Genomic DNA, 14,120 nt, shown 5'->3' with positions numbered 1-14,120 from the left:
CGACGTGCTTTGCGCGAAGTTACGTTGCGCCGAGGTTTTGTGAATCGTGATGGGTAAAAAAGAGTTGCGGCAGGAAAAATAAAAAATTAAAAACATTTTTTACAGCGACGCGGGAAAGACGGGTATACTTTTACATGGTGTACTAACTTTACACTTTGTAAAAGCAGCCCTATCTTTGCGACGGCAAACTAACACTTACGGTGACTTCACGAAGGGACAAACCTTTGTGGATCTCCGTAAGTGCTAATTTGCATACCCGACGCTGGTTTACGACGAGAAATGCCCCCAGCGGCGGCCGCGGTACTGCATCCTAAGATCCGACAGTGTAAAACAATTACACATGTCGAATCTTAGGGATATCTATGCGTAACTGATTCTATGAATCAGCCGCATAGCTAGAAACAGGGATACGACGGCGTATTAGCAGATACGCCGTCGTAACCCTTTTGTGGATCTGGCCCATAGTTCTTTGTTTGCAGTTAAATAATATGTTACACCAACATTTCATAGTCCTGATATGTCTGCTGTACCATGTACTTGTGTTAAAAAGTATACAATTTTTTTTTTCTTGCTTCCTTTGTGTGAAATCCCTGGTGTTCCTGACAGTTCCCCTGCTTTCCTATTTCAAACTGACCACACTAAACATGAAAGCACCATCCATCCCAGTGTAATCAGTATTATGTTTGTGCTGGGAGCACAGCCTGCCTGTCCTTCAATGATCAGACTTGTGCCGACAGGCCCCACTGCACAGCCATTACTGGCAAAATCACTCTACTCTAGTTTCTCCACCCCTAGCTCTCTAAGCTTCTTATGCAGCTGAGAATAGAGGGCATGTGAAAAACAAAATTATATATGTAATATATATATATATACACACACACACACACACACACACACACAATAAATTGTATGACTGCAATCGTCAGGAGAATTTTATTTTGGTTTTTTTTTGGTAGTAAGTTATGGTAATAGCAAGAAGTGTACAGCTAAATAAAAAATAATTTTTTTTTTACTATTTTGGGACAGTTTTCTCTCGATAATAAAAAAAAATAGGGCCGTTTTTGTTTACCACTAAATGAAAGCCCAATTTGTCCTGAAAAAGAAAACAAGGTAAAATTCACATGGATACACAATGCAGTTGCAATCATATGTAAAAAGTTGAAACATTTCATCTGGGTGTTAACCAATTGCTTACTGGGCACTTAAATCCCCTTCCTGCCCAGGCCAATTTTCAGCTTTCAGCGCCGTCACTCTTTGAATGACAATTGCGCGGTCATGCAACACTGTACCCAAATTAAATTTTTATACATTTTTTTCCCCACAAATTAAGCTTTCTTTTTGGGGTATTTATCCACTGCTGGAATTTTTATTTATTTTTTGCAAAAAAAATTAATAAACACCAAAAAAAAAAACTTTCACAAATTTGTATAACATTTTGCAAACAGGTCATTTTGCTCCTTAAATGATGTGCGCTGATGAGGCTGCACTGATGGGCATTGATAGGTGGCACTAGTGGGCACTGATATGCACTGGCAGGTGGCACTTGTTGGCACAGATGAGGCAGTGGTGGCTCTCACGGTTCGGGACCCATCATTCGGCTATAGCGCGGGCAGGAAGTGGTTAAGGTTTTTTTTTACCTTTGTCATCGAAGTAAACATGCAAAAAGAATAAAGAGCAGCAACAAGAAGAATTACATTCATATGCAATGAGGGAAGGCAACAGTTGGCACATACAGCCTGTCATAAGGCATGCATGGCTGTAAATGCTTCTTTGAATTGGTGTTTTCTCACGCATGCATGTGGGACATATTTCAGGTTCGAGAAAATAGTATTTTTTCATCATACTTACCTGTAAAATTCCTGTTCTTTTGAGTACATCATGGGACACAGAGTCAGGCTAATATTCATTACCTGCTGGGTTATACTTTATCATCAGGTGAACGACATTGGTAGATCAAAGATCTTTAGACAGGAAGTGCCCCTCCCTATACAACCCCTCCCATATGGGAAGCACAGCGGTTTTGTAGCAAGCACTGAGTCCCTAAAAAAAGAGGGTAGGGACCACTGTGTCCCATGATGTACTCAAAAGAAAAAAGGATTTTACAGGCAAGTATGACAAAAAAATCGTATTTTCTTTTTTAATACATCATGGGACACAGAGTCAGGCTAATATTTATTACCTGCTGGGACAGAGCAATAGCTTGGAGGGGTGGGATACACCCTGCCAAATAATAACCATCAGAACTTTATACGGCAGCCTGCAGAATACTGCGGCCGAAAGCCAAATCCTTGGCTGCCCGAACATCCACTTGATACAATTTTGTGAATGTATGCACTGAAGACCAGGTAGCAGCCTTGCAAATCTGAGATATCCGATGGCGAAAAGCCCAGGAGGTTCCTACACCCCTGGTCGAATGAGCTACTACCCGAAAGGGGGGAGCTTTATGTTTCAGACCGTAGGCCTGAATAACCAATTGACAGATCCAATTGGCAATGAAAGCTTTGGAAGCCGCTTGCCCCTTCTTGGGTCCCTTTAGTAAAACAAAAAAGGAGTCTGATCTCTGGATCTCTGCAGATCTTGACAGCCCGGACAACGTCCAAATAATGCAGTCGTGTCTCTCAAGGCGGAGAGAAAGATAGAAGGCAAAATAATGTCCTGATTAAATGAAGGCTGACACCACTTTTGGCATAAAGGATGGAACGGGGTCGTAATACAACCCGGTCGTGGTGAAGGATCAAATATGGTTCTTTGCATGAAAGGCCAAAAAATAGAGGGATGTAATGGTCAAAAAAAAAAAAAAACAGGATAAATGGGAAGAGAGTACAGAAAGTATATAAAATATACATTTTATTCCATATAGAAAAATATACACTTAAGCATTTAAAACATTAAAAATGGATCAAAAATGAAGATATAAATATACAGCTGCTAATTGTTACAACACACAAAAAACTTCTAGACAAGTAAGGATTGTGGTCACAGCAAAACCCGACATGTTTTGGAAAACACCAAAAGATTTTTCTATTTATGGCGTGTTCATTTCCTTCCTCATGGGTTTAAATAGAAGCATGCTGATATATTCCCATTGAAAAAAAATGTATACAGTGGAACCTCATATTGCGAGCATAATCTGGTCCAGGAGTATGCTCGTAATCCAAAGTACTCACATATCAAAGCAAGTTTCCCCATTGAAGAATGCAATACCGCATGCGACCAGATGCGGGGGGCACCGGAGTGCCTCAGAAACAGCTGAAAAGGCCAGAGGACACTTCGGTTGACCTTGGCAAACCTCGGAAAGACTTCCTACCCGAGATTTGCCGTCAAGATATTGCACAACATCATTGCAGATAGATTGGGTCCCATGTTCCGCAGGCCACCAAAGTCCCGTAGTGACTTTTCAGAGATAGTGTGTGTGAGAAAGGGCCCCCAACTCCAACACCCTTCTAGCTGAGGGGATAGTCATCAGGAAGGCCAGCTTGTGGACAGCAAGTCTAATGGAATTTCCTTAATAGGTTCAAATGGTTGTTTCTGTAACACAGACTGCACCAAATTCAAGTCCCAAGGACATGTTGTTGACCTAATAGGGGGAAGCAAACAAGTTGCCCCATACATAAAGGTTTGGATCAGTGAGTGGGAGGCTAAAGGTCTTTGAAAGTATACGGATAGGGCCGAAACTTGACCTCTGATTGTACTCAAAGCCAGTTTGATTTCTACAGCCGACTGTAGAAAAGAGAGAATTCTCCCAATCACGCATTTTCGTGAATGTCATCTATTGGCTTCACACCAAGCAATACAAGTCTTCCAGACTATGATATATCTTTCTAGTGACAGCTTTCCTAGCATTCACTAGGGTAGATATTACAGGTCCCGAGATGCCTCGGTCCTTTAACACCCTGGCTTTAATAGCCATGCGGTCAAACTTAGAGACTGTAAATTGGGTGGAATATAGGACCTTAAGATAGTAGGTCGTCCTTTGTCAGTCTGACAATCTCTGGGAACCAGGGCCTTCTGGGCCAAGCTGGTGCTACCAGAATGACTGGGACCCCCTCTCTCTGAATCCTGCACAACAAAAGTGGAAGGAGAGGGATCAGAGGGAAGGCATAAACCAGGGAGTACTGTCTCCATGGAACTATCAGAGCATCTGCTCCAATTGCCAGAGGATCTCTTGTCCGAGAGACAAATTGTTGTAATTTGTTGTTGAATCTGGATGCCAGTAGGTCGACCTCTGGCCTACCCCAATGCTGGCAAATTTCCTGAAACACCTCTGGGTGTAGGGATCATTCCCCCAGGGAGATCTGCTGGCGGCTGAGATAATCTGCCTTCCAGTTTCCAAACGCCCCTGATATGGACTGCCGATATCATTGGCACATATCTTTCTGTCCAGGCAAGTATGTAGTTCACCTCCTTTAGAGCTTAACGACTCTTGGTACCGCCTTGGTGGTTTATATATGGTGGTTTATATATGCCACAGCAGTGGCATTGTTGGACTTGACTCCGATAGGATAGCCCTAAATTTTCAGCATCCATGAGTGTAGTTTCCTCTGGATCAACTGTAGGTATGGAGTTGGGTGTATGGGATTGTACTATGTTTTTTATTTTGTTTGTTTATTTTTTTTGTGGTTTACTGGATGGACTTGTCTTTTTTCAACCTGACTAACTATGTTACTATGTAGGGCCAGACATACTGCCCGTAATTCCAGGACGTTGATGGGCAGGATCTGTTCTGTTCCTGACCATTTCCCCTGGACCGAGACCCCATCTAGGGTTGCTCCCCAGCCTGAGAGACTGGCGTCTGTAGTCCGTACTTTCCAGGTTACTGGGAGAAAAGATTTTCTCTTTCGCAGGAGTGGAACTGGGCATAGGTCACTGACTCGAAAGAGGATTCCATCCTCCCAAAAGGCTCATACAGAGCGGAATGGAGGGTTGTCTGTTGCCCCTTATGTGCTGTACCCGATTCCTCAGGGCGCAGATTCTTACTGGTGGTAAAAATACTCTTGCTTGGACCATGTCTAGGGTCAAACCTAGATACTTTAGATTCTGAACTGGTCTCAAGTTTGACTTTTTGGTATTTATGACCCAGCCTAACCTCTTTAAATACCGTACGGTGTGTATTATGCGCTGTTCCAGAGCTTGTACCGAGTGATCTCTGAGCAGGAGGTTGTCCAGGTACGTGAGCACCAGAATCCCTCAGGCTCTTAAAAAGGCCCAGTACTGTGCTAGGACCTTTGTAAATATCCAAGGGGCTGTTGCCAGTCTGAAGGGTAGAGCCAGAAACTAAAATTGACGTTCCTCTACTGCAAATCGTAGGAACCTCTGGGGAGGTTGAAAAATAGGTATGTGTAAATACGTGTCTTTTATATCGATGGAGGCTAAAAGGTCTCCCCTCCCCGCAAAGTCCAGCAACACTTGAAGGAGGGCTTGGTGCTGGGTTTAGAAGAATTTTGGACCCAGGGCTTTTTCTGGCCCTGTGGCTTGCCCCTGGCCTTAGCACCCTGTGGACGGCGGAACCGCCCTGGCGCTGAGACATTTGAGGAGGCAGTCCCTGAAGTTTTAAATGAGGGACGTCTGGTGCTTTTCTTCACAGGAAGTAGAGAACTCTTCCCACCAGAAATCTTTTGGATATATTTGTCCAAGTGATCGCCAAATAGATATTCCCCATGAAAGGGAAAGCCTAATAACTTTTTACAAGGAGGCTCAGATGACCAGTTCTTTAGCCATAAAAGTCTGCGCATATGTACAGACATGAGAGCCAGACAAAAAATCTGCTGTATAGAATCCTTTAAGGCGTCAACAGCAACACACAGCGCTTGAGGGATATCTGTCTTGTCTTCAGGCAGATTGTCCTCCTGGTTAGGTCTTGTAGGCTTTTCAATCCGATCCTTTACAGACTGGCAAATACCGATTAGTGCAACAGCTGGCTGAATAGCTGCACTGGTCAAAGAAAAGAAAGCCCTTAATAAATCCAATGTCTTGCCAACAGGGTCTTTCGGCCCTGTGCATTATCTACCGGACAGGTTCGATTTAAGGAGGAGACAGCTGCATCGACTGCTGGCGTGCTCCATTTTTTAACAAATTCCTTGTCTATGGGATATAAAAGAGAAAACTGTCTAGGAGGAATAAAGATCGTATCAGGATGTTCCCAATCATCATACACCATTTGTTCCAACAGAGGGTGTAGGGTTAAAGTATGTGTGGCCTGAAGAGGTCTCAGAGATCCCAATGAGGACCCGGGGGGCTCAGTTACCTCTGTAAGAGGCAGAACGGACCATTTCGGTCAAGGTCTGGACAAGATGCCTCGGTGACTGAGAGGCAGACATCCGTTTGATGTCCTCTTGTCCAGACTGCTCAGAATGAGACTCATCTGCCGGGCACTCCATCAAGTCCTGAACTCTAGGCTCTTCCCCATTCTCGACCCATTCTTGCTCCAGATTAAGAGGGGCCGGGAGAGAGAGCTGCCACACTTCCTGCTACCCTGCGGTATGTTGTCAATCATATCCGCAATCCTGTGGTCTAACCCGGCTAGGGCTGAGGACAGTTCATCTTTAGATATAAAGGGTAAAGCAACAACATTGACTGTAGGCACAATACCAGTTGGCGCAGGGGCTCAAATTGCCCGGAAGCCTTGGGTCTTTCAGGGGACAAAGCACTGGGGATACGACTAGGTTCATCAGGAAATACCGATGACATAGGTGTGCCCTTCCCTGTAGTGTTAGTCCCAGCACTCTTTTTGGAAGTGTCAGAAACCATCAATCAGACCGAGACAGAAGTACAGTTAAATCACACTTGTTTAATAATAAAAATAAAAAAGGTAAACATAGTAAGCGTAGTCAAAACATAGCCAGAGTTCAGTAACCGGATCGGGTAGTCGGCCAAGCCAATGTCCAAGAGCCAGCGATAAAAGGTAGTAGTACAGCAAGCAGGATCTGTAGCCAGAGGGAACATAAGTCAAGCAGGTCTTCAATAGGAACGCAGGAGAAAGTCTCTTGTGATGTTAACACAGGAGAAGGCAAAGAGCAAATGCACTTGAAGGCTTAAAGGGAGGCAGAGCTGACAAGCAGGATCATCAACAGGTGGATCACTGTGGGGAGAGGGGAGCTGGCAATTAGCTGACAGCTGAGCTGCCAGCACAAAGAAGGAAGGGCTTTCCCGATACCGATACTAGTATCAGCACCGATACCAAGCATTTGCCCAAGTACTTGTACTCGGACAAATGCTCCCGATGCTTCACCTGATATCTGGACAGTCAGCGGTGATCGGTGAGTGGGGGAGTCACAAGCTTCTCCCTCCGCGGCTTTGTATTAATATTCCTGGCTATGCTCTCTTTCGGAAAGACAGGATAAAAAGAAAAGGTGGAGGGGTCTGTCTCTATGTGAGAAGTGATCTTAAAGCGAGTGTGAAAGAGGACATGGTGGATGGAGAGTGTGATGAGTCTGAAGCATTATGGGTGTATCTGCATACAGATGTGCATAGTTCGAAGTTAATCATTGGAGTTTGTTATAGACCACCCAATGTTAACCACTTGCCGCCCGCCAATGACAGATTGACGTCGGCAAAGTGGTTGTAGAATCCTGACTGGACGTCATATGACGTCCTCAGGATTCTGAGCCGTTGCGCGCCCCCGGGGGCGCGCATCGCGGCGATCGTTGTTGCGGGGTGTCAGTCTGACACCCCGCAACACCGATCTCGGTAAAGAGTCTCTCACGGAGACTCTTTACCACGTGATCAGCCGTGTCCAACCACGGCTGATCACGATGTAAACAGGAAGAGCCGTTGATGGCTCTTCCTCACTCGCGTCTGACAGACGCGAGTAGAGGAGAGCCGATCGGCGGCTCTCCTGACAGGGGGGTTCGCGCTGATTGTTTATCAGCGCAGCCCCCCCTCGGATCGCCACATGGACCACCAGGGATGCCCACCAGGGAAGGGCAAAACAAAAAAAAATGGGGCAAAAAAAAGTCCAAAAAAAAAAGTCTGGGGAAAAAAAAAAAGATGCAAAAAAAAAAAAAGATGCCAATCAGTGCCCACAAATGGGCACTGACTGGCAACAAGTAAATCAGTACCGCCCCACAGTGTCCATCAGTGCCGCCCCACAGTGCCCATCAGTGCCAACCCCACAGTGCCCATCAGTGCCAACCCCACAGTGCCCATCAGTGCCAACCCCACAGTGCCAACCCCACAGTGCCCATCAGTGCCACCCATAAGTGCCACCCCACAGTGCCCATCTGTGCCACCTATGAGTGCCCAGTGCCGCCCATGAGTGCCGCCCATCAGTGCCGCTCATGAGTGCCCATCAGTGCCGCTCATGAGTGCCCATCAGTGCCGCCCATGTGTGCCCATTAGTGCCGCATACCAGCGCCGCCAATCAGTGCCACCTCATCTGTGCCCGTCAGTACTACCTCGTCGATGTCCATCAGTGCCATCTCATCTGTGCACATCAGTGCACCCATATCAGTGCCCGTAATTGAAAGAGAAAACGTACTTATTTACAAAAAAAATTAAGGAAAAGAAAAACGTAATTTTTTTCAAAATTTTCGGTGTTTTTTTAGTTTTTGCGCAAAAAAAAAAACGCAGAGGTGATCAAATACCACCAAAAGAAAGCTCTATTTGTGGGTAAAAAAGGACGCCAATTTTGTTTTGGTACAGTGTAGCATGACCGCGCAATTGGCATTCAAAGTGCGACAGTGCTGAAAGCTGAAAATTGGCTTGGGCGGGAAGGTACGTAAGTGCCCTGTATGGAAGTGGTTAATGAGGAGGTGGAGGCTCAGCTCCTTGCACAGATGGAAAGGGCTGAGATGGTGATAATAATGGGGCATTTTAACTACCAGAAATTAACTGGAGTAATGGCACTGCTGGGACAGGTAAAGGGCAAAAATGTATAAACCTATTGCAGGACAATAGCTTATTGAGGCCCCAACTAGGAATGATGCTCTGTTGGACCTAGTAATCTCAAACCATGCAGAGCGTATTACTAATGTTCAGATAAAAGAACACCTGGGTAGCAGTGACCATAACATGATTTCATTTGCTGTAAGCAAAAACCACATACGGGAAGGATAAAAACACTTAATTTCAAGAGAGCAAATTTTCCAAGGATGAGGGCTGCTCTCCAGGACTTAGACTGGGAGAGAATATTGGCATCAATGGGCACAGAACAGAAATGGGAATTCCTCAAAAAAACGGTTTGTGAACTCACTGTAAAGTATATTCTCATGGGCAATAAGTTTAAAAGGCTAAAAATAAAACCTTTGTGGCTCACAGCCAAAAGTTAAAAAAGCTATAAACTATAAGAAAAGAGCTTTTAAAAAAAATATAAAAATGAAGGAACACTAGTGTCGTTTAAATGTTACAAAGAATATAACAGGATATGTAAAAAAGAAATCAAGGATGCAAAAATTCAAAATGAACGACAGATTGAAAAAGATAGTGGGACAAACCTCAAGAAATTCTTCAAATATATTAATAGTAAAAAGGTCAGGTCTGAGCATGTAGGCCCCTTACAAAATAATCTAGAGTGGGTGACTGGGGACAAAGAGAAGGCAAATTTATTAAATGTTTTCTTCAGCTCTGTGTTTACAAAGGAGCTCATGTCTATAATGGGGGTGGGAGTGACACAGCCCCAAATGATACACAATGGCTCAAAAGTGATATGGTCCAGAAATATTTAGACAGAATAAAAGTGGATAAAGCACCTGGGCCAGATGGCATCCATCCACGGATCCTAAAAGAATTGTGCTCTGTCATTTCAAAGCCACTGTTTCTAATTTTTAGGGACTCATTAATGACAGGAATAGTACCACTGGATTGGCGCAGGGCCAATGTAGTGCCCATATTTAAAAAGGGAACAAAGTCTTTACCAAGTAACTATAGACCTGTTAGTTTAACTTCTATAGCTGTGAAGATACTGGAGAGATTAATAAAAGACCACATAGAGGAGTTCTTGCTGAAAAAAAACTATTTAACCACTTAAGACCTGGGCCAATATGCAGGTAAAGGACCAGGCCCCTTTTTGCGATTCGGCGCTTTAACTGACAATTGCACGGTCGTGCAACGTGGCTCCCAAACAAAATTGGCGTCCTTTTTTTCCCACAAATAGAGCTTTCTTTTGGTGGTATTTGATCACCTCTGTGGTTTTTATTTTTTGCGCTATAAACAAAAATAGAGCGACAATTTTGAAAAAAAAATGAATATTTTTAACTTTTTGCTATAATAAATATCCCTCAAAAATATATATATATATATATAAAAAAAACATTTATTTTTCTCAGTTTAGGCCGATACGTATTCTACCTATATTTGGTATAAAAAAAAAAAAAAAATCGCAGTAAGCGTTTATCGAATTGGTTTGCGCAAAATTTATTGTGTTTACAAAATAGGGGATAGTTTTATTGCATTTTTATTAATAATTTATTTTTACTACTAATGGCGGCGATCAGCGATCTTTTCTGTGACTGCGACATTATGGCGGAAACATCGGACAATTTTGACACATTTTTGGGACCATTGTAATTTTCACAGCAAAAAGTGCTATAAAAATGCATTGTTTACTGTGAAAATGACAATTGCAGTTTAGGAGTTAACCACTAGGGGGCGTTGAAGGGGTTAAGTGTGACCTCATATGTGTTTCTAACTGTAGGGGGCGGGGCTGGACGTGTGACGTCATTGATCGCCTTTCCCTATATCAGGGAAGACGATCAATGACAGCGCTACTGTGAAGAACGGGGAAGGTGTGTTTACACACACCTCCCCCCGTTCTTCAGCTCCTGTGACTGATCACGGGACTCCGGCGGCGATCGGGTCCCGCGGCCACGGAGCTTCGGACCGGGTCACGTACAGGTACGTGATTGTGCCCAGCCGTGCCATTCTGCCGACGTATATCAGCGTTAGGCGGTCCTTAAGTGGTTAAGCAACACACAGCATGGATTCATGAAAGACAGAAGTTGTCAGACAAACCCGATTTATTTTTATGAAGAGGTAAGTATAACCTTGGACAGAGGCGTGGCAGTGGAAGTGGTATACCTGGATTTTGCAAAAGCGTTCGATACAGTTCCGCACACACGGTTCATGTGTAAGGTAAAGTCTACAGGATTGGAAATATCAGTTTGTAAATGGATTGAAAACTGGCTGAAAGACAGAATTAAGAGAGTCGTGGTTAATGATTATTACTCTGAATGGTCTAAGGTTATCAGTGGTGTACCCCAAGGTTCAGTGTTGGGACCCTTACTTTTTAATATCTTTATAAATGATATTGGGTCTGATATCAAAAGTAACATTTCTGTCTTTGCAGATGACACCAAGCTATGCAGTGGAATAACGTCCTTACAGGATGTCGCCAATTTACAAGCCGACCTCAATGCTCTGTCTAATTGAGCGACTAAGTGGCAGATGGGATTTAATGTTGATAAATATAAAGTTATGCACTTGGGGGCTAAGAATATGCATGCATCATACATACTAGGGGGAGTACAACTGGAGGAATTCGTAGAGGAGAAGGATCTGGGAGTTTTGTAGATCATAAGCTCAATAATGGCATGCAATGCCAAGCTGCGGTTTCCAAAGCGAGCAAAGTCCTTTCTTGTATAAAGAGAGGTATGAACTCCAGAGAGAGAGATATAATTTTGCCCCTGTACAAATCATTAGTAAGACCTCACCTGGAATATGCAGTTCAGTTTTGGGCACCAGTTCTCAAAAAGGATATCAGGGAACTGGAGAAAGTGCAGAGAAGAGCAACCAAACTGATAAGAGGCATGGAGGAGCTCAGCTATGAGGAAGGATTAGAGGAACTGAATTTATTTACTCTTGAGAAGAGGAGATTAAGGGGGGATATGATCAACATGTACAAATATCTAAGGGGTCCATATAGTGAACTTGGTGTTGAGTTATTCACTTTACGTTTAACACTGAGGACAAGGGGGCACTCTTTACATCTAGAGGAAAAGAGATTTCACCTCCAAATACGGAAAGGTTTCTTCACAGTAAGAGCTGTGAAAATGTGGAATAGACTCCATGCAGAGGTAGTTCTGGCCAGCTCAGTAAAGTGCTTTAAGAAAGGCCTGGATACTTTCCTAAATTTACATAATATAACTGGGTACTGACATTTATAGGTAAAGTTGATCCGGGGAATATCAGATTGCCTCATGGGGGATCAGGAAGGAATTTCTTCCCCTGCTGTAGCAAATTGGATCATGCTTTGCTGGTGTTTTTTGCCTTCCTCTGGATCAACTGTGGGGATAGAATTGGGTATATGGGATTGTACGATATTATTATTATTATTACTTTATTTCTTATGGTTGAACTTAATGGACTTGTGTCTTTTTTCAACCTGACTATGTAACCAATGGGACATCAGCAGCCAGGGATATACACGGCGGAGATGGGAGAAAAAGCTCTCTCTTTATGGAACGGCAGCGAGGACGATGGGACTAAAGGGTATTTATGGGAAAAGGTCTGTTTTAATGGTAACTGAAAATGTTTGTACATTAATGTTTTAAAAAAAATATGTTCTAGATTCCTCCATGTAAATATTGTATTTTAACCTATTTCTTTCTTGTTTAAGACTATAGATATTTTCTGTGTATTAGACTTGTTAACAATACATACCGTATTTATCGGCGTATACCGCGCACTATTTTGCCCTGAAAATCAGGGCAAAATCGCGGGTGCGCGGTATACGCCGATACCCGCTTTCCCGCGCCGAGTTTGAATACTGCGCCGGCATATACCGAGCGCAGTACACTCGTGTATCTTCGGGCAGTCTCGGCGCCTCTCGTGCTGACGTCCTGAGCGTACAGGACGTCAGCGCGAGAGTTGCCGAGCCTGCCCGACGATACACGAGTGTACTGCGCTTGGTATATGTCGGCGCAGTATTCAAACTCGGCGCGGGAAACGAGCGGGGAGGACGCGAGAAGGACGCCGGACCCGACGAAGAGGACACCCGAAGCCGCAGACAGACGCCGGACCCGACGAGGCTGCCGATGGACGCCGCGCAAGACACCAAAACTGTAAGTACAAAACATCTTTTTTCCACAGGAATTCGGGCAACTTTAGGGGTGCGCGCTATACGCGGGAGCGCGCTATACCCCGATAAATACGGTAATACATATTATTTTAACTCTTTCACTCCTGGTCAAAAGAACTCTCAGTTAACCCACATCATATCTTTGAGATATTAAATCTTAAATATAGATTTTAAAGGGTAACAGCCGGACGTTCTATGCGTGCGTGCACACGCACATGCGCAGGTCGTAGCAGTATTAGTGTATAATGCAAGTCTCTGTGCGGCACAAATAAAAGACTACTGCGCACGTGCGCCAAACAATTGTTGAAAAACAGTGGCGTACTTGTGAACATGTGGCAAGCCGCGTGCACCAAGGCCGCCAAACAAACTGTTGAAAACAGTGGCGCACTTGCGAACGCCTGTGCGCCATGGTGAACCAAGTGAAAAAAAGTGCACAATCATGTGCCATCATACAGGTAAGTAAAAAATAGCTAGACACAAGTTAGCCCAAACTCTCCCGTATTGGTCACCGCACACAGGTGTCCAGCCTTTAGCAATCTTGACTGATTACACATTAAAAAGTGTAGCGCTGGATAATAAATGTGAAAATGATTATGATACAGAAGTAATAAAGTTAAATTATTAAGCAATGTCCATAAAACATAATGTTCTTGATAGACATATGTGAACAGTTCAAACAAAGGGCCCAATCTTCACCCTTCACAGTAGGTTCCAGTCACACGGGACCTTCAGGGACTGGGTACCCTTTCAGTTTTAGGGTCCACTCCCCTGGCCAGTATAGCACCCTATGCTATACTGGCCAGGGGTATAGAGGGGTATAGAGGTAGCTTACAGGCAAAACCTTGCAGGATCGAGTCTTCTTTTGCAAGGCTCAGGTACCATTTATTTAGGCATAAAAGGCTGTATTCAAAATGGATCCGATCGATCAATCCCTCAATTCATTTTGGAACCGTTTGTGGGAATAGAGACCTGGAGTTCATAGAGCTCCAAGAAACCGTGCCATTCACCTTGTAGACACTGGTAAAAAAACTTATGTGCTTCCTATATGGGGGGGGGGGGGGGGTTATATAGGGAGGGGCACTTCCTGTCTAAAGATCTTTGATTTACA

The 14,120-nt window shown here is 44.0% G+C and overlaps 1 protein-coding gene across 7 annotated transcripts in view; it reads right to left on the bottom strand.

Annotated features, from left to right (window-relative positions):
* MAP3K4 (mitogen-activated protein kinase kinase kinase 4) overlaps window positions 1–14,120 on the bottom strand; it is a 218,890-nt gene that overhangs the window by 73,953 nt on the left and 130,817 nt on the right. The gene's annotated exons all lie outside the window — the stretch shown is intronic.

Source organism: Rana temporaria, chromosome 4 (genome assembly GCF_905171775.1).
Source record: "Rana temporaria chromosome 4, aRanTem1.1, whole genome shotgun sequence".
In the NCBI taxonomy this organism is placed as follows: Eukaryota; Metazoa; Chordata; class Amphibia; order Anura; family Ranidae; genus Rana; species Rana temporaria.
This window is presented reverse-complemented; position numbering and strand designations above follow the sequence as displayed.